The sequence below is a fragment of the Salmo salar genome, chromosome 27 (genome assembly GCF_965601325.2).
Source record: "Salmo salar chromosome 27, fSalSal1, whole genome shotgun sequence".
Lineage (NCBI taxonomy): Eukaryota > Metazoa > Chordata > Actinopteri > Salmoniformes > Salmonidae > Salmo > Salmo salar.
In genome coordinates, this window is record NC_138317.1 from 21346330 (window position 1) to 21367409 (window position 21080).

At 42.3% G+C, this 21080-nt stretch overlaps 1 protein-coding gene across 4 annotated transcripts in view; it reads right to left on the reverse strand.

The window, feature by feature from the left end:
- Positions 1-3556, reverse strand: part of LOC106588626 (phosphatase and actin regulator 4B) — a 59229-nt gene extending 55673 nt beyond the window's left edge. For all 4 annotated transcript variants that reach the window (XM_082970096.1, XM_082970092.1, XM_082970097.1 and 1 more), the window contains exon 1: positions 3258-3556. The gene's annotated coding sequence lies outside the window, so the exon portion shown is untranslated. The remainder of the gene's footprint in view (positions 1-3257) is intronic.
- Between the last annotated feature and the right edge of the window lie 17524 nt (positions 3557-21080).

Sequence of the window (21080 nt, forward strand, 5' to 3'; positions counted from 1 at the left end):
GTTTCTTCCCGCATCGCGCCGACAGAAACAAACATCTCTCTGGTAAGAAGGGTTGGGTTATATGCCTTATGATTAGCGTCTCATGGTGTAATCATAACAACATACAAGAACTCAAATCCTTTTGTTCACCTCACCTAGAATTCCTAACAATCAAATGCCAACCACATTATCTGCCAAGAGAATTATCTTCGATTATAGTCACAGCCGTGTATTCCACCCACCCCCCCCAACCAGAAACCGCGGTTAGATGGCAGCATTCGCGCAAAACTGAAAGCGTGAACCACCGCATTTAATCATGGCAAGGCGACTGGAAACATGACCGAATACAAACAGTGTAGCCATTCCCTCCGCAAGGCATTCAAACAAGGAAAGCGTCAGTATAGAGACAAAGTAGAGTTGCAATTCAATGGCTCAAACACAAGACGTATGTGGCAGGGTCTACAGTCAATCACAGATTACAAAAACAAAACCAGCCCCGTCGCGGACATCGACGTCTTGCTCCAAGACAAATTAAACAACTTCCTTGCTCGCATTGAGGACAACACAGTGCTACTTACATGGCCCGCTACCAAAGCCTGTGGGCTCTCCTTCACCATGGCCAACGTGAGTAAAACATTTAAACGTGTTAACCCTCGCAAGGCTGCTGGCCCAGAGGGCATGCCTAGCCGCATCCTCAGAGCATGCGCAGACCAGCTGGTTGGCGTTTACAGACATATTCAATCAATCCCTATCCCAGTCTGCTGGGCCCACATGCTTCAAGATAGCTTTCTTGGGAACAGGAACAATGGTGGCTAAGGTAACTGAACTAAATGAGTAGCACTCACTTCTGTCATCATGAAGTGCTTTGAGAGACTAGTCAAGGTTCATATCACCTCCACCCTACCTGATAGCCTAGACCCACTCCAATTTGCTTACATCCCCCACAATAGGTCCACAGACGACACAATCACCATCACACTACCTTATCCCATCTGGACAAGAGGTATACCTACGTAAGAATGCTGTTCATTGACTACAGCTCAGCATTTAATACCATAGTACCCTCCAAACTTGTCATTAAGCTCGAGACCCCGGGTCTCGACCCCGCCCTGTGCAACTGGGTCCTGGACTTTCTGACAGGCTGCCCCCAGGTGGTGAGGGTAGGAAACAACATCTCCACCCCGCTGATCCTCAACACTGGGGCCCCACAAGGGTACGTTCTCAGCCCTCTCCTGTACTCCCTGTTCACCCATGACTGCATGGCCATGCACGCCTCGAACTCAATCATCAAGTTTGCAGACAACACTACAGTGGTAGGCTTGCTTACCAACAACGATGAGATGGCCTGCAGGGAGAAGGTGAGGGCCCTCGGAGTCAGGAAAATAACCTCTCACTCAATGTCAACAAAACGAGATTTCAGGAAACAGGGAGCACCCCCCTATCCACATCAACGGTACAGTTGTGGAGAAGGTGGAAAGTTTAAAGTTCCTGGAAGTACACATCAAAGACAAACTGAAATGGTCCACACACACAGACAGCGTGGTGAAGAAGGTGCAACAGCGCCTCTTCAACCTCAGGAGGCTGAAGAAATTTGGCTTGTCACCTAAAACACTCAAACTTTTGCAGATGCACAATCGAGAGCATCCTGTTGGGCTGTATCACCGCCTGGTACGGCAACAGCTCCGTCCACACCCGCAAGGCTCTCCAGAGGGTAGTGCCGTCTGCAGAACGCATCTCCGGAGGCAAACTACCTGCCCTCCAGGACACCTACAGCACCCAATGTCACAGGAAGGCCAAAAAGATCATCAAGGACAACAACCACCCGAGCCACTGCCTGTTCACCCCGCTATCATCCAGAAGGTGAGGTCAGTACATGTGCATCAAAGCTGGGACCGAGAGACTCAAAAACAGATTCTATCTCAGGGCCATCGGACTGTTAAACAGCCATCACTAACACAGAGCGGCTGCTGTCAACATACAGACTCAAATCTCTGGCCACTTTAACAAATGTATCACTATTCACTTTAAATAACACCACTTTAATAATGTCTACATATCCTACATTACTCATATATGTATATACTGTACTCTATACCATCTACTGCATCTTGCCTATGCCGCACAGCCATCGATCATCCATATATTTACATATTCTTATTCATCCCTTTACATTTGTGTGTATAAGGTTGTCGTTGTGAATTTGTTAGATTACTTGTTAGATATTACTGCACTGTCGGAACTAGAAGCACAAGCATTTCGCTACACTCGCATTATAATCTGCTAACCATATGTATGTGACCAATAAAATTTGATAAGTGGGACAATAGTATAGGTTGACCAAGGATGCTAAGCTACGGAATCGTCTGCAACGAGCAATCTGTAAACAATGGCTTGTTACTGGACGAGGCAAGGTTACTGTATGGGTCTATCTACAGGATTTTTTGTTGACCTGCTGATATGACACATAATGTCCTGAAAACAATCCAACTGATGACTGTACTAGACAAAATAGATCTAGCCTATTTAAAAATGCCTTGTTGGTATTTTTGCGTGTGTCTGCTGAACTGCTTTTAGGCCTATTTGATGGCATACAGATGGAAATGTAGTCTGAAATTGTGGTTAAAGTCAAGTCTACTTCAATTGCCTTGAATTCTGTACACAATATTGTTGTTCTGGCACTTGGCATTGCAGGGGGCCAAACCAGCAGGGCACTGACTGTGTCCATCACCAAACAGAAATAACTAATGTGCCAACTAAATAACTTACCATCAATTTTAACCAACATTTTGCAGACTAAATACTATGTAATGTAACGTTATAGTGGCACAAAAGAATAGCCCAACGTCTTATGGAATATGGGGTTGTGCAACGCACCTGACTTGACCTGCCTGGATAGCTATCTAGTTGCACTAGTTTATCAGCTAGCTAGCTGGTTAACTAAAATAGGAACATCTAGTCAGACGGAATAAAGATTTACTTGTAACTATAAAGTTAATGACAAAACTAGCTAGATTATTGATACCAAATAAGTGCTGTGATAGACTCGTTACAGCACAGTACTAGAGTTTACAAGCAAAATAGCTCACGTTAGCTTGCTCTAGGTAGCAACAGGTGGCTAGTTTTCAGAGTTCTGGCTAATTAATCACTAGTGTAGTTATATATTCGCTAAACAGTTAACTTTCATGAACTCACAATGAGCACAATACATGTACATTCTCACTGACACAGTTGTGTATCTTGAGAAATAAGATATAATAGCTAACGTTAGCTGCACTTACCTTTGAAATACTCCTCCAAAAGCTGCTTCCTGCTTCGCTCGACTTTAAATCCCTTGTTAGCTGGCTACGTCGTTCAATCACATAACTGATGCCAGACGGAACTAACTAAACTAACCAGCTAATTTAGCTACCAAAAGTGCCAAAGCCTAGGCAACAACTATTATCAGGTTAGTATATTCTATACGTTTTCATTTGTACACAGCTACACTGCTTAGATAAATATTAGCTTGCGTAGCTAGCTAGCTAAGAATTTGAATACAGTGCTCAGAAATCGCTGTCGAAGGTGTACTGAGATTAGTTCGCACAGGCGCACTGAAGGTGCAAGATGAAGCGCTCCACCTTTGCAATTACGTGAAATAACGCATATGGAATCATGTAGTAACCCAAAAAGTGTTAAACATGATTCCAGGTGTGTTATTTCATAGGGTTGATGTCATCACTGTTATTCTACAATGTTGAAAATAGTAAAATTAAGAAAAAGCCTTGAATGAGTGGGTGTGTCCAAACTTTTGACTGGTACTGAACGTGTATTTCGGAGTGGGTTGTTAAAAGCGGAAGGCAAATTTCGGTTGAACCTTGTGTGCAATTAACCGATCATGCTATGTTAATCTTATTGTGGTATGATTGCATTGTTGAAGTTACACTAATGCTCGTTGTGCAGCTGCAGGACTATGTCAAAAATTTGAGTATGCTGATCTCTGCTGGTCATTATGTCAAATTGCAGGGTAAAGGTAAGGCCACACCTTACTTGTGCTGCCACTTACTGTATTATTTAGAAACACCAGTACGACCTGGCGGAGGGAGGGAGGGAGGGAGGGAGGGAAAGAAAGAAAGCCCTGCTCAGCAGTAGTGTACTATATAGGGACTAGGGTGCCGTTTGGGACGTAAACATAGAGAGTTTAAAGAGAGCGTAAAGACCTTTGTGCTATTTCACAAAAAGGCTTGGCTATTTATTATACAGCAACAAATGTATTTATTATACAGCAACAAAAAAATACTGATGTATCATCTGATATGTCTTATCTACTCTCCAAAAAAATAAGTGGCGTACGTGTGCATGTGAGTGACAGACGGCATTGTGCTGCTAACATATTTGCTTCCTCCTCTGTCCCAATCCCCTAAGCTCGAAATAGTGACACACAACAAAGCCTATTCCCCCTCAAGAAATTAAAAACATTTGTCATGGGTCCTCAGACCCTTAAAAGGTTCTACAGCTGCAACATCGAGAGCATCCTGACTGGTTGCATCACAGCCTTGTACAGCAACTGCTCAGCCTCTGACCGCAAGGCACTACAGAGGGTAATGCATGCGGCCCAGTACATCACTGGGGCTAAGCTGCCTGCCATCCAGGACCTTTATATCAGACGCCAGCCACCCCAGTCATAGACTGTTCTCTCTGCTACCGCATGGCAAGCGGTACCGGAGCGCCAAGTCTAGGATCAAAAGGCTTCTCAACAGCTTTTACCCCCAAGTCATAAGACTCCTGAGCAGCTAATCAAATGGCTACCCGGACTATGCATTGTGTGTGTGTAGATTGTACAGTCAACATGGTAATTACAACCAATCAGGGAAGAGAACCGAAAGCTGGACATAGAACAACCATTTTTGAGGAACAGAAACTGAACCGGGAACAAAAGCGATCTATAGTGTTCCGGAACAGGACCGTTATTTTCAAATCTTCAGAACTGGTTAATAATGTTATTTTATGTTCCAAAAATTGTATATCAAATCTACTATATCATTTTGTAATTCAGTGAAATTATGATGCTAGGAATAGCCTAAGTGACCAATTAAACATGTTCTAATTGTTGAGGTAAAATAATGATAATCAACTAGACTCAGTTGTAGGATGGTTTTTCTCTTCAGTGGATGGTCGGGGGCCCGGACTGCAAATTGACAGCAAGAAGGCAAAACATATATAATATTTCACTAAAACATAATCATTTCAAACCTTTCTTACATTTGTATATGAAGTGTCTCTCTATTATGGATGGGAATAATTGGGAACAGATTTCCAAAATTAAAATTAATAGAAAGCTGATTTCCTATTTTCACAGCATCAATCATGGAAATAAAACTGCTGAAAACAAATTCGTTCCCTATTTAAAACATTGGCCTAGGAGGCTAACATGAATATTGGTATCCTTAGTGCTCCACCAATTATACATTTTTCAACTTAAAATATTTATTTTATTCCCCCAAAATGTTTTTTTTTTTTTACATAAACGCTCTGTAGTTTAAAGCTTCAATCCTTATTTGCTACTTCCATTTTTGGTATGGAATACCCTGATATACCGATTGATTCTTGAAGAATATAACTTACAAAGGGCTCATGAGCTTAGTTCAACTGTCGTACCCCATCAGAACCTGTCACGTCCTGACCAGTAAAAGGGGTTATGTGTTATTGTAGTTTGGTCAGGGCGTGGCAGGGGGTGTTTTTCCGTGAGTTGGGGTGGGCATTCTATGTCCTTTTTTCTATGTTTGGTATTTCTTTGTTTCGGCCGGGTATGGCTCTCAATCAGGGACAGCTGTATATCGTTGTTGCTGATTGGGAGCCATACTTAGGCAGCCTGTTTTCCTTTGGGTTTTGTGGGTGGTTAATTTCTGTTTAGTGTGTTAGGATACCTGACAGGACTGTTTGGCTGTCGGTTGTTTTTTCTTTGTGAAGTGCCTTTTTTCATCCAAAATAAAAGATGAACAAATTCCACGCTGTACCTTGGTCCTCTTCTTCCAAAGACAGCTATTACAGGACCCAAAATAAAAGCTTGTTTTACTCCAATGTTTGTGTCCAATGTAAACAAACACTGTATAGCCTCAAAACATTGTTAAAACTATAATGTTGATATCATGGATTGTCAGTCCTAGCTCTGTCTATGAATTTGAGAGTGGTTACATTTCTCCAGGCCCAACCTCTTTTTACCCAATCAGAGGCGTGTAGAAATGCAGGAAAATAGCTTGAGAATGGCAATCTTCTCTCTGATGCCAAGAGATGGTCTTTTAAAATGTTCCTTCCCAGAGCCCGAGACTTGGTTTGTTCGGCCATGCACTGCTGAAGTCATAGTAAAGCTCCTTGTATGCAATTTTTTTCTCACTCGAGTTATGAGGCGGCCCCTGATGAATTTTCTGTCACAAAAAGGGTCAATCAGTTTGAGAACCGCTGAGCCGTGAGGGGTTGTTTAATTAGTTTTTTAAAGCTGATTTTGCTGTTTGCCTGGGTCATTTGAGATGGAAGTACACTCCTTGTATCTATGGATCTATACCAGTGGTCTCCAATCTTTTCTAGTATCAGAGCTACTTAAGAAAAATGTATTTTTTTGGTCTAGCTTTCAAATAGGCACGGTCTTCTCCTTTCCCCTGCAACTCTTTCCCGTGACCTTAGTGTACAAGAGAAAGTTCTGTCAATATACCTGGTAAAATAATGGTTAGTAAACAACTTAAAGCGGGCCCTGTAAAATAAAAAAAAAAAAATCTTGCTTTTTAAAAAAGATTTTTTGTGTAATTCTCCTTTAATTGGGCATCTGGCACTTTAATTGCACATCTAGCGAGTGAGGCATGTGCTGTTTTATTGTGCCGGTCTAGAGATGGTTCTGTACTGCTGCTCATTTCATGACAAAGTTAGCAATTAACAAATAATATATACAAATTATATACTTGCTCATGATATATTGTACTTCTGCCTACTTTGCGGTTAACATTTAACTGAGAAGGTTTTTGGGAAAGTATTTCTGTCAACCCACAAGACAGTTATTACATCAACAGGCTACACATGGACTGATAGAAAAATGCGCACTCCACACAGACAGACAGGGGCAATATTACTGGAAATTAATTGGCTGTCTTTTTAAGAAAATAGTGACTATATCAATGTTGCGTTGATTAGATACAGTTGAAGTCGGAAGTTTACATACACCTTAGCCAAATATATTTAAACTCAGTTTTTCACAATTCCTGACATTTAATCCTTGTAAAAATGCCATCATAGGTCAGTTAGGATCACCACTTTATTTTAAGAATGTGAAATGTCAGAATAATAGTAGAGTGATTTATTTCAGCTTTTATTTCTTTCATCACATTCCAAGTGGGTCAGAAGTTTACATACACTCAATTAGTATTTGGTAGCATTGTCTTTAAATTGTTTAACCTGGGTCAAACGTTTTGGGTAGCCTTCCACAAACTTCCCACAATAAGTTGGGTGAATTCTGGCCCATTCCTCCTGACAGAGCTGGTGTAACTGAGTCAGGTTTGTAGGCCTCCTTGCTTGCACACACTTTTTCAGTTTTCCCCACAGATTTTCTATAGGATTGACGTCAAAGCTTTGTGATAGCCACTCCAATACCTTGACTTTCTTGTCCTTAAGCCATTTTGCCCCAACTTTGGAAGTATGCTTGGGGTCATTGTCCATTTGGAAGACCCATTTGCTACCAAGCTTTAACTTCCTGACTGATGTCTTGAGATGTTGCTTCAATATATCCACATAATTTTCTATCCTCATGATGCCATCTACTTTGTGAAGTGGACCAGACACTCCTGCAGCAAAGCACCCCCACAACATGATGCTGCAACCCCCATGCTTCACGGTTGGGATGGTGTTCTTCGGCTTGCAAGCATCCCCCTTTTTCCTCCAAGCATAACAATGGTCATTATGGCCAAACAGTACTCTTTTTGTTTCATCAAACCAGAGGACATTTCTCCAAAAAGTACGATCTTTGTCCCCATGTGCAGTTGCAAACCGTAGTCTGGCATTTTTATGGCAGTTTTGGAGCAGTGGCTTCTTCCTTGCTGATTGGCCTTTCAGGTTATGTCGATATAGGGCTCGTTTTACTGTGGATATAGATACTTTCGTACCTGTTTCCTCCAGCATCTTCACAAGGTCCTTTGCTGTTGTTCTGGGATTGATTTGCACTTTTCGCACCTAAGTACGTTCATCCCTTCAGGCGTTTGGAAATTGCTCCCAAGGATGAACCAGAGTTGTGGAGTTCCAACATTTTTTTCTGAGGTCTTGGCTGATTTCTTTTGATTTGATTTTCCCATGATGTCAAGCAGTGAGGCACTGAGTTTGAAGGTAGGCCTTGAAATACATAAACAAGAACACCTCCAATTGACTCAAATTAAGTCAATTAGGCTATGAGAAGCTTCTAAAGCCATGACACCATTTTCTGGAATTTCTCAAGCTGTTTAAAGGCACAGTCAACTTAGTGTATGTAAACTTCTGACCCACTGGAATTGTGATACAGTGAATTATAAGTGAAATAATCTGGCTGTAAACAATTAGAGAAATTACTTGTATCATGCACAAAGTAAATGTCCTAACCGACCAGCCAAAACTATAGTTTGTTAACAAGAAATGTGTGGTACGGTTGAAAAACGGGTTTTAATGACTCCAACCTAATTGGATGTAAACTTCCAACTTCAACTGTAGTAGCTGAGAGCTTGCTGTGTCAGACACTTGTGAAATTTGATTATGACAGTTTGCGGTGGAACACGTGAAAATTGCATGTACTTTCAGAATTGTTTGGCGAGCTACTCATAGCTGGGCGATCGACCTGTTGGAGACCCCTGCTCTATGCAATACTGTGCATTGCCTTAAATTTGTTTTGTACTTGGGGACCGTAAAGAGACCCCTGGTGGCATCTCTTGTGGGGCACGTATGTATTTTTCAGGGAAGTGAGGAACCAATATACTCAGTCAGTTAGGAAAGCTAAGGCTATCTTTTTCAAACAGAAATTTGCTTCCTGTAGCACTAATTCCCAAATGTTTTGAGACACTGTAAAGTCCATGGAGAATAAGAGCACCTCCTCTCAGCTGCCCACTGCACTGAGGATAGGAAACACACACCACCGATAAATCTACGATAAACGAGAATTTCAATAAGCCTTTTTCTATGGCTGGCCATGCTTTCCACCTGGCTACCCCTACCCTGGCAAAATCTGGATCCCTACAAATCAGCCGGGCTAGACAATCTGGACCCTCTCTCTCTAAAATTATCCACTGAAATTGTTGCAACCCCTATTACTAGCCTATTCAACCTAACTGTTATAGACCTATATCCATCCTGCCCTGCCTTTCTAAAATCTTCGAAAGCCAAGTTAACAAACAGATCACCGACTATTTCGAATCCCACCGTTCCATCTCCACTATGCAACATGGTTTCCGAGCTGGTCATGGGTGCACCTCAGCCACGCTCAAGGTCCAAAATAATATCATATTCACCATCTATAAAAGACAGTATTGTGCAGCCGCATTTATCGACCTGGCAAAGGCTTTCAACTCTGTCAATCATCGCATTCTTATCGGCAGACTCAATAGCCTTGGTTTCTCAAGTGATTGCCTCGCCTGGTTCAACAACTACTTCTCAGATAGAGTTCAGTGTGTCAAATCTGAGGGCCTGTTGTCCGGACCTCTGGCAGTCTCTATGGGGGAGCCACAGGGTTCAATTCTCGGGGTGACTCTTTTCTCTGTATATATCAATGATGTCGCTCTTGCTGCTGGTGATTCTCTGATCCACCTCTACACAGACAACACCATTCTGTATACATCTGGCCCTTCTTTGGACACAGTGCTAACAAACCTCCAAATGAGCTTGAACGCCATACAATAGTCATTCCGTGGCTTCCAACTGCTTTTAAATGCAAGTAAAACTAATTGCATGCTCTTTAACCGATTGCTGCCCGCACCCTCCCACCCGACTAGCATCACTACTCTGGATGGTTCTGACTTAGAAGATGTGGACAACGACAAATACCTAGGTGTCTGGTTTGACTGTAAACTCTCCTTCCAGACTCACATTAAGCATCTCCAATCCAAAATTACATCTAGAATCGGCTTCTTATTTTGCAACAAAGCCTCCTTCACTCATGCTGCCAAACATACCCTCGCAAAACTGACTATACTACTGATCCCTGACTTTGGCAATGTCATCTACAAAATAGCCTCCAACACTCTACTCAGCAAACTGCATGTAGTTTATCACAGTGCCATCCGTTTTGTCACCAAAGCCCCATATACTACCCACCACTGCGACCTGTATGCTCTCGTTGGCTAGCCCTCACTACATATTCATCACCAAACCCACTGGCTCCAGGTCATCTATAAGTCTTTGCTAGGTAAAGCCCGGCCTTATCTCAGCTCACTGGTCACCATAGCAACACCCACCCAGTCGCACGCTCTCCAGCAGACATATTTCACTGGTCATCCCCAAAGCCAACACTTCCTTTGGCCGCCTTTCCTTCCAGTTCTCTGCTGCCAATGACTGGAGCAATTTGCAAAAATCACTGAAGCTGGAGTCTTATATCTCCCTCTCTAACTTTAAGCATCAGCTGTCAGAGCAGCTTACCAATCATTCTACCTGTACACAGCCAATCTGTAAATAGCACACCCGACTACCTCATCCCCATATTATTACTTACCCTCTTGCTCTTTTTCACCCCAGTATCTCTACTTGCACATCATCATCTGCACATCTATCACTCCAGTGTTAATGCTAAATTGTAATTATTTCACCTCTATGGCCTATTTATTGACTACCTCCCTACTCTTCTACATTTGCACACTCTGTACATAGGTTTTTGTATTGTGTTATTTGATGAAGATCAGATCAAATTTGATGACCAATTTATGCAGAAATCCAGGTATTTCCAAAGGGTTCACATACGTTTTCTTGCCACTGTAAGTATTCACACCCCTGAGTCAATGCATGTTAGAATCTCCTTTGGCAGCAATCATAGCTATGAGTCTTTCTGTAAGAGCTTTACACACCTGGATTGCACAACATTTGCACATTATTTGTTTTAGAATTCTTGAAGTTCTGTGAAGATGGTTGTTGATCATTGTTAGACATTTTCAAGTCTTTCCATAGATTTTCAAGCAGATTTAAGTCAAAACTGGAACTCGGCCACTCAGGAACATTCAATATTGTCTTGGTACACAACTCCAGTGTAGATTCTGCCTTGTGTTTTAGGTTATTGTCCTGCTGAACGGTGAATTTGTATCCCAGTGTACTTTTACTTTTGGTACTTAACTATAATTTAGTAATTATAATTACCTTTTGATACAGAAGTATATTTCAAACCAAATACTTTTAGACTTTTACTCAAGTAGTATTTTACTGGGTGACTTTCATTTTACTTGAGTCAATTTCTATTAAGGTATCTTTACTTTTACTCAAGTATGACAATTGGGTACTTTTACCACTACTAAAACATTAGACATGAGGTCCTCTCTAAGCATTACATGACTATGGCTCTGAACATATACAGCAACACCTCCCCCATAGGCATTTCTGTTTAATATGGGCTATTTTTTGCCCTTTCCTGGGTAGCTTATCAGAACACACAAAGCATGACAAGAACATTTTTTTGGCTAATAAGAAGTGAAATCGGAACTCAAGTTTTACTCTATTATACATCGATGCCAGGGTTTGATAACAGAAGCTGTTAAGCAATAATGTTTGTATTCAATCCAGCCATGATACAATTAATGTGTCTTTTGTTAGACTGGCATTAGAAAGTAAACACACCAAAATACTCTTGTTTGCTGTGAGAATTTGGGCTGCAAACATTCCCAGTCAGAAGTGTTTTCTCTTTACAGTGCAGTCTCTGCTGACCAGTTTCACTACTTGTTGTGAAATGTAATGTGATTGTTGAGTAACAGGAGGAAAAAGTCACACAAAGAGAAATTGTATTTGTGACCTTCTTTTAGGGCCCAGTTTATCCATGTTTCCCTCTTGTTTCCCGCCCAGAGATCTAATAATAGCAGTCTTTCCCTTCAGTTAGGGTGTTTCTGACCGGGGTTCCTGACCCGGGGATGGGGGGTGGAGGGGGGTGGGGGGTGGAGAAGGATTTGGGAATAAGGATTTGGGAGATGGACAGGTTTATCCCTGTGTAATCGGCTAGGCTGCTGTTGATAGACTGGTGGGATTCCATAGGAAGTGGAGGTGGTTATCCTAGGTGGTTGGCTGATAAACAGGTGGGGGTGGTTGTTTGGGTGCACCCTGACCCTGGTCCTGCCTGCAGGTGGGCGTACTGAGCTAGTCCAGATGTGATGAGGTAAGCTGACAGCTGGGTGAGTTATGCTAGACAGCTGTGTCACAAAACTGTACTGTATGGCAGTGTCTCCCTCCATTCACCCCTCCCTCCATCATGCCTGTCTCTACCCTCCATCCCTCCTCCCTCTGCCCTCTCTCTGCCCTCTGTCAGATTTTTCTCCACAGTATTTTCTTCAGCAGCAGTCAACCAGAAATAGTTACAAATGAAAGCACAATGATTGGAAGCGTTGGCTGTCTCATTCTAATGTTGAGGCTATTAATAAGACCAAACAGTCAATCACAGGTCAGACTTTTGGTTCTCTGTTGCACTACCTCATTGAACTATTCTTCCACCCTTTTGTGGTATTTTTTCATATAGACCTTGAATCCTTTTACAGGGTGTAGTGCTATACCCTGTACTCGTTTCCTCTAAAAAGTTGTATTTCATGAATCAACATTGTGATTTAATACACAACACCCACATCACATATTTGAAACCATTGAACAAACAGAGGAAATATTGTACCCACCGAGCCTTAAAACAGACTTACTATAAATGTGCCTGATAATCAGGTCATTTCATGGTGCATAGAATGTACACAAAACATGTCATGTCTGGCTCGGTTCTGCCAAATGTCTTAGAATATAAATAGGTCAGGATATTGTATTACAGCTGTTGGCATGTCTCTCCTCAACAGACATGTATTTCCTGTGTCTAATTGGGATGATTTGGTGGAGAATGTAGAATGCCATGGTTGAGTTGACGGAAAATGGGAGTCACAAAGGTGGATGGATGGAGGAGGAGGAACTTGGTTACTTATTTCTTATACCTCCAATCTCACCCGCATTAATCGTCCCACACAGAACGTTGTCATGAAGAAATAACGCCACCCAAATATGGACTTTTCTGAAGCAGTGCCAGATGTCATGCCATGTCCTCCTATCCCATGGAGTTTGGCCCTATCAGCTCAATACTCAACAAAGAATGCCATGGTTTAGGGAAGGATGAAGGATCTTGGTTAATTATTTCTAACAGCTCCCCATGTAAACCGACGCTGCCTGTAAGAAATAACGTTTATCCAAATATGGACTTGTCTTAAGCGGTGCCAGAAGCCATGTCCTGTTCCTCTCCCAAGGAGCGGTATTATGTGCTCAATACTCATCGCTACTGGTGTAGTAACACTGTGGGCCAATGCTAACAAGCTCCTACGTTAGTCTCTACCCACAGTGGCATGAGACTAGGCTAACATAACCCTTATCTTATTCCTCTAAAGACTCCTTTTCTAATGCCAAGCCTGTTTCGACACACTTCTCAAGCTGTGATCATGCAACAGAGAGCAAACAGAGCCTGTATCCCATAATATTATCCAGCAGCACAGTAACTGGTCTGATTCAATACATTCTGTCGGTCTGACTTCCTGTAGTCCTCAGCCCATGGGCCAATCTATACACAGTGCATTCGGAAAGTATTCAGACCCTTTCACATTTACACGTTACAGGCTTATTCTAAAATTCATTAAATAGTTTTTTTTCCCCTCATCAATCTACTCACAATACCCCATAATGACAAAATGAAAACAGGTTTTTAGAAATATCCCATTTACATAAGTATTCAGACCCTTTACTCAGTACTTTGTTGAAGCGCCTTTGGCTGGCATCAATTACAGCCTCGAGTCTTCTTGGGTATGATGCTACAAGCTTGGCACACCAGTATTTGGGGAGTTTCTCCCATTCTTCTCTACAGATCCTCTCAAGCTCTATCAGGTTGGATGGGGAGCGTCGCTGCACAGCTATTTTCAGGTCTCCAGAGATGTTCGATCAGGGTTCAAGTCCGGGCTCTGGCTGGGCCACTCAGGGACGTTCAGAGACTTGTTCTGAAGCCACTCCTGCATTGTCTTGGCTGTGTGCTTAAGGTCATTGTTCCCAGTCTGAGGTCATGGGCGCTCTGGAGCAGGTTTCCATCAAGGATCTCTCTGTACTTTGCTCCGTTCATCTTTTTTTGCTCTGACATGCACTGTCAATTGTGGGACCTTATATAGACAGGTGTGTGCCTTTCCAAATCATGTCAATGGAAACAGGACGAACGGGTCTAAATACTTTCTGAATGCACTGTAGGTAAAGGAATGGTTACCAAAGGACTTATGTTGACTTTCACCTTGGATTGACATTCAGAGTACATGTTACTTTGTGTTACAGTATGTAACCTGGTAAAATATTGTTTTATAGAGGTTGCAGGGGCTCTTGTGTTCAGCTGCCAGATAGGAAGCAGAGGTTGCAATACATTTGCAAAGAGCATGGAGTGTAACCACTCAACCACAGACTCACAGCACTCTTGTACTGTATTAATTAACGATTGGCCTACTTAGTACAATATACAGTTAACCTGGTAGTCTATTGACCTCAGGCTTTGGGGTCAAGTGTGCTTACAAGAATGCTGTTTAGTTTCTTCCTATCATTGTGTATTATCGTAAAGCCCTCTCATAACTGAGTGTCAAAGTGCTGGACCAGCATACTGGTCTTATCACACAACGCCATGCAACGTAAACAATGAATTCCACACTGTCACTTTTGAACAATTAATCTCCACATCGCAAGACTCACTGCAAGACCAAGACCCACTTAGAGACCTACTGCACTGTACTCATACATTCCTGTACATATTTATCCCTACACATCATGTGCAACATGTGGACTCCGAGGCACAAAGACATTGTCAAACACTCTTACAGACGCCAACCAAGAATGCTTTTTTTCAGCTGAAAACTAGAGCAAAATGACAGATTCAAAAGTCTTGTACAGTATGACAATGCAGCTGGCACGCATAAGCAGAAGTGATATGTATATGATAGGTCACCTATTCTATGATCTCACAATGCTCAATGTGCACCATGTAGGTATCCTTGGAACTATCACACACTCACCACACCACAAAGCTAAAAAATATATATATATTCCTGAGAGTATAAGGACAGGTTAAATTTAGAGAGAAGGGAAAACTAGTGTCTTGATAATAAGCCTTACTTTGGCTTAAGGTAGAAGGAGGAACAGTAAGCTCACCATTGTGGAATGTATTTATGATGTCAGTGGAACTATATTAGCCACGACCACCATGTCAAGTAAAGACTAGTGTTGGATCATGACTCACAGCTCTGTTGATGTCCTTCAGAACAAACACATGACAATGGCCTTCATCAGGACAGATTAAAGTGATATCAGAACACAATATAGCCACTGTCTGTCCACCGCTTTTTTTCCATTTTTAAACCTTATCTTCAGTGATTCATCGTTAGTTGGTCGTCATTGCTTTGGCTGCAATCAGAAGAAAGAATAGGTTGATTATCTTCTATTATAGTACATGTAATTTGAATATAACTTTTCATTAGTGTTATCTCAAAGCTCTACATAGGCAAACTGTTAAATAATGATGATACATTCTAAAATACAATAAAAGCATCATACATTCAGAACACAACATATCTATACGGCTGGCATACTTGGTATTGACCACAACAGTAATGATGCCATACAATAATATCAGCATAGCTGTAACTGGTATGAGTGTTGTATTGGAGTTTTAAAGTTTAACATTATGCACAATTGCATAACATGACTTAGTATTAACTGGTGTATTTGTAAGAAATGTCAGGGGGTAGATGGCACTTGGTCTACATAAGAACATGAGTTATGATCTTGAGCGTCCGCTCAACAGGAATTTTATCTCCCCTCACAAACAAGGTATTACGCAGTGTCTGGCTAATCACCTGCTGAAGCAAACCGCTGTAGATGTACGTCGTCCCCTCCCCAGGCCCTCCCTGTGTGGTTAACAATAGACACATGACCTCACCAAAGGACAGTAGTTGTAGTAGCAGACAGAGTGATTCCTGACTGCTTTATCTCCACATGACATTGGAAACCAGAGACACAGCCTTGTCTTTACTTCTGATGACTTGAAAATCAACTGCTTGAGGGAGAGGAGCGCTTATCCTATTTATAAAAAAAAACAGTGGAAGGCTTTCTCTGGTGAATCAGATGGCACTGGGAGACAGATGGAGGACATGTTTGGGATGTCAGAGAGGACTGGAGATGTGCTGTGAGGACGGTGGTCAGGATTACAGGCAGAGTCCTGTAATGGATGGAGGACATTGATAGAGAGATGGAGCAAGGGAGGGCATCATAACACACTGAAAGAGGAGGTTGGCATATCGTACTACACAGGCATTTCATCATAGAAAAAGCACTTAAATATTTCTTCACAAATGCAATGCCATTAGCTGAAAATCTAAGAGTCCTAGGCCAGGCTCTTGATGCTTAATACATCTCTTAGAATTTAGCTTTGAATTCAGGTTCTCATACAGTACAAAATATTGTACCAATGGACTAAATTGCTCAACAAGTTATTTCAATGAACATAGTGTATTTTCCCATCACAATCCGTCATGGCTAGCCAGTTCTCTGTCTAAGTGGCCAAGCACTGGTCTGCTTGTTATCCATCTATATGCGTCAGTTCCAGTCAACACGCACAGCGGCCATATTGTCCCCCTGACACATTTGACGTAAAAGCCATGTCAATCAGAGTAGAGTCAGACAGAGGTGGTTGTGGTGTCGAATGATAGATTAGACCTTCATGTCCCCGTAGTTACGACACAAGGTCTGTTCATGGTTCCACATCCCAGACAGTACAGGGCCCAATGTAAGAGACAACACCCACATCACTGGAGAGACAATTCATAAGCAAACACAGCCCTACTGACTGACTGACTGACTGAATGACAGAGAGACAGACAGACTGGTGAACAAAACAATTGCACACCTCCACATGTGTGAGTTATTTATAACATATAGTAGGTATTTATGCACTTATTTATGACATATAGTAGGTATTTATGCACTTATTTATCATATATAGTATAGTGGGTATTTGTGCAGTTATTTATGACACAGTCATTGTAGTCTCTCATGTGCGAAATCTGCATGTTGTGTCTGAAACACAAAGCTAAATGATTTCACAGTGTTAGTTTCTTATTATCAAGGCCATAAAGGTGATTACATCAGAGTTCACAGACATACTAAGTAACAGTTGTGTTTTTATGCTGAGAATGAAAGATGGGTGCAGGGTGAAACATTTATGGTCTTCTGGAGATGCACAAGTACACATAATAAATAGCTACTAATCCAACACGGCCAACGAATTATGGAAAGTTTCTGATCTTGTCAAGAACGGACAGGTAGCCAGAAAGCTAGCCCGTCTTACAAGAAACTCAATCGGGGACAATTACTGCAATATACACTAATAAAAACCCCAGAAAGGTATCGGTATCCAATCCTAGTCATTGATGACTCACTGCCCTGGCAGTGGGAGATTGGGCAGGAAATGAGCGCATGTGTTTGCCCTGCGTGCCAGGGCCATGTGTGTCTGCTCTCTGCATGCAAACCTATACCAGGCAGGGGAGGGTCTCACTATGGTTTCGCTAAAGGAAGCACTGCCCCTCCCTTCTGTCTGACATCACTATAGAAGATAAGACGTAGTCACCATTTGCTACATTTAGCAATGGCCCATACTCCTGCTGCGGGAGTGTGTGATCCAACAGGGTCACCTGCGTGCTATACTGTATTAGCATGCTGAGGTTAATCCTGAAGCTAAAGCTTGAGGAGCTAACACAAACGTCGAGTCTCAGGCAAGGTTGAACAGAGCATGGTTCACCGAACCACCTCCATCACATCACCCTAAATGCACCAGTGCCACAACCAAACACCTCCTCACTACTCAACACATCAGGGATGAACAAAGGACTCTCGTCCTCATTTTCCCTCCTCTTTTTCCTCCTCTCTTCAGAACCTAGGTTGACAACCTGTATCCTGAGGCCCCTGGTGCATCATGGAACCTTGATAACAGAAGTTATTTGAGGCTAGGTTATTGTTTTCAACCAAGGGTTCTAAAGACTAAAATTAGGAGGCTCAAACGTCTGGAAAATGTCAGATAAACTTACAGTGGAAAATGAAAACAATGCGTCTGAGGCTGTGGTATTTGGGTGGTATCCAACCAGTAGTGTGGACGATGAATGCCAACCAGAGGGCTCAGGCCTGGTGTAGAAGTAGGTCTCTTATAGGCTCTGGCCAGTGGCTTGGTTACTGTAATTTATCTAGTGCTGCAGTATGTTGTTAAGAATAATATTTACATTTTTACATTGTAGTCATTTAGCAGACGCTCATCCTCTAATTCACATTCTATTTAGGGCACATAACACTGTCATACATTTGATTGGGTTTTGTCTAGTGACCTAGTTAACTTATAAAGTGCTAAGTGCCTCAGTGGAATGTGATAAATATGTGGATGAACTAGGTATTACTGTGTACACTCTTAGAAAAAAGGGTTCCAAAAGGGTTCTTCAGCTGTCCCCATAGGAGAACCCTTTTTGGTTCCAGGTAGAACCCTTTTTATCTAAATGTGTGTTTGCCTGTGTGTGTGTGTGTGTGTGTGTGTGTGTGTGTGTGTGTGTGTGTGTGTGTGTGTGTGTGTGTGTGTGTGTGTGTGTGTGTGTGTGTGTGTGTGTGTGCGTTCATGCATGCGTATGTGCATGTGTGTGTGTTTGTGAGTGTATGTTAGTGTGCGCCCAACCACATGCATCCGTGTGTGTGTGTGTGTGTGTGTGCGTGTGCGTGTGAGTGTGAGTGTGTGTGTGTGTGTGTGTGTGTGTGTGTGTGTGTGTGTGTGTGTGTGTGTGTGTGTGTGTGTGTGTGTGTGTGTGTGTGTGTGTGTGTGTGTGCGTGTGTGTGTGTGTGTGTGCGTTCATGCATGCGTATGTGCGTTTGTGAGTGTATGTTAGTGTGCGCCCAACCACATGCATCCGTGTGTGTGTGTGTGTGTGTGTGTGTGCGTGTGCGTGTGCGTGTGCGTGTGCGTGTGTGTGTGTGTGTGTGTGTGTGTCCGTCCAGACGTATGTGTTCACCAACCAGGAAGACGGAAGAAACCCATGGGGAATCCTCCTATCCAGATTAGATGAAGATAAGCTACTAATGTTGTGGACCTTTCAATGCCACAGGTGACTGTAGAGGAAGGTCATGAAAATGTCATGTCTCAACACTGATGTTGAGGTTACAAGACTAACAGCATAATTAGGATGTTTCCCTGTATGACTTACTGGAAGGGTGAAGAAGGATGCCATTAGGATGCAAATCATCCAGGTGGAACATCCCCATATCGCCAGCTTCAATGGACCAGCCTGGATCAAACTATCATAAACCATGGTAGTGAGTGTGTGCTGAGCATAGGAATATAAATAGAATAGATTTGCTACAGCAAAGAATTCTATTCTTATGCTCCCATAGTGTAAGCTGTATACTTCTTAAAATAGTGTCTTCTAATCTAAACCCATATGTGTTTGGCATCTTAAATGATGCAAAATGCTTTAATAGAAAACCAATCAATAGAACTAGAGTAGAATGAAATTGGGTCGGTATTTATGGCACTCTGGAATTCCTAGATCTGGTGAGATGTTCAACAGAGATGACCAGGAGACAGAGTAGCACTGTGCCCTGTCTGCCAGCCAAGACATAGGTAGTGCATGGTGCCACCTCGCTGCCTGCAGCATTGACATCACCTGTCTAAAGAAAGGCCACCAGCAGCCCGCAAGACAGGTAGATGTACATGGGAGATATGGCTAGAAGTAAGAACAGGGTTACAGAGATGTCACAGGGTTCAAATGAAAGGCCAATGATGTCACCAGTTAGTACTAGCCTAGCGGTTAGAGCGTTGGACTAGTAACCGAAAGGTCGCAGGTTTGAATACCTGAGTCGACAAGGTGAAACATCTGTGGATGAGCCCTTGAGCAAGGCACTTGACCCTAATTTGCTCCAGCGGCGTCATACTACTATGGCTGGCGCTGTAAAAAAAACACATTTCACTGCACCTATCCAGTGTATGTGACAATAAAACCTCTTTAAAAAATATTTTTAAATATATCAACACAACATTATGGCAATGTTATGGATTGTTACTGTAAATGTATTCTTATAGTGTAGTTAGAATCCCATCCGCAGACATCATTACCCTATAATTATCATTATTGGATTTCATATGACTAAACAATTCCAGGCAATTATCGCTATATGACACAAGGAATGTGAACAGAATGTTAAGAAAAATGATTCTTTGTCGTCAAGTCATGAACATTCCAGTGGGCTTACGTGTAAAAGGCCAACAATGATCATGACAGCTAGTGTAGCTAAATGTAACAATGATGACAGCTACACTTTGACCTCTTCCTCACCTCATTTCCCCTTGTTAGCTGTGCTCAGAGGCGATGAGTTCCCTTACATGGTAAGAGGCCTTCTGTCCTATTGGAAACCATTCACTTTGACAAGGCTGTGGTATTCTTGGGTTTGTGAGATTGTGAAGATTCGTACATAAGGCCGTGATCCTACAAAAGGACAATGAGCCCTCCTTAGAAATCAGTTTGTAATAGTTACATCACTTTAGACAACTATGAGATGATCTATGGCTGAACAAACAAGGGCAATCAGACAAGACCACAATAGACTATGACAATCAGACTAGACTTTACGGGTACAGGGAGTGTACAAAACATTAGGAACACCTGCTCTTTCCATGTCAGACTGACCAGGTGAATCCAGGTGAAAGCTATGATCCCTTATTGATATCACTTGTTAAATCCACTTCAGTCAGTGTAGATGAAGGGGAGGAGACAGGTTAAAGAAGGGTTTGTAGGCCTGAGAAAGTTGAGACATGGATTGTGTGCCATTCAGAGGGTGAAGGGGCAAGACAAAAGATTTAAGTGCCTTTG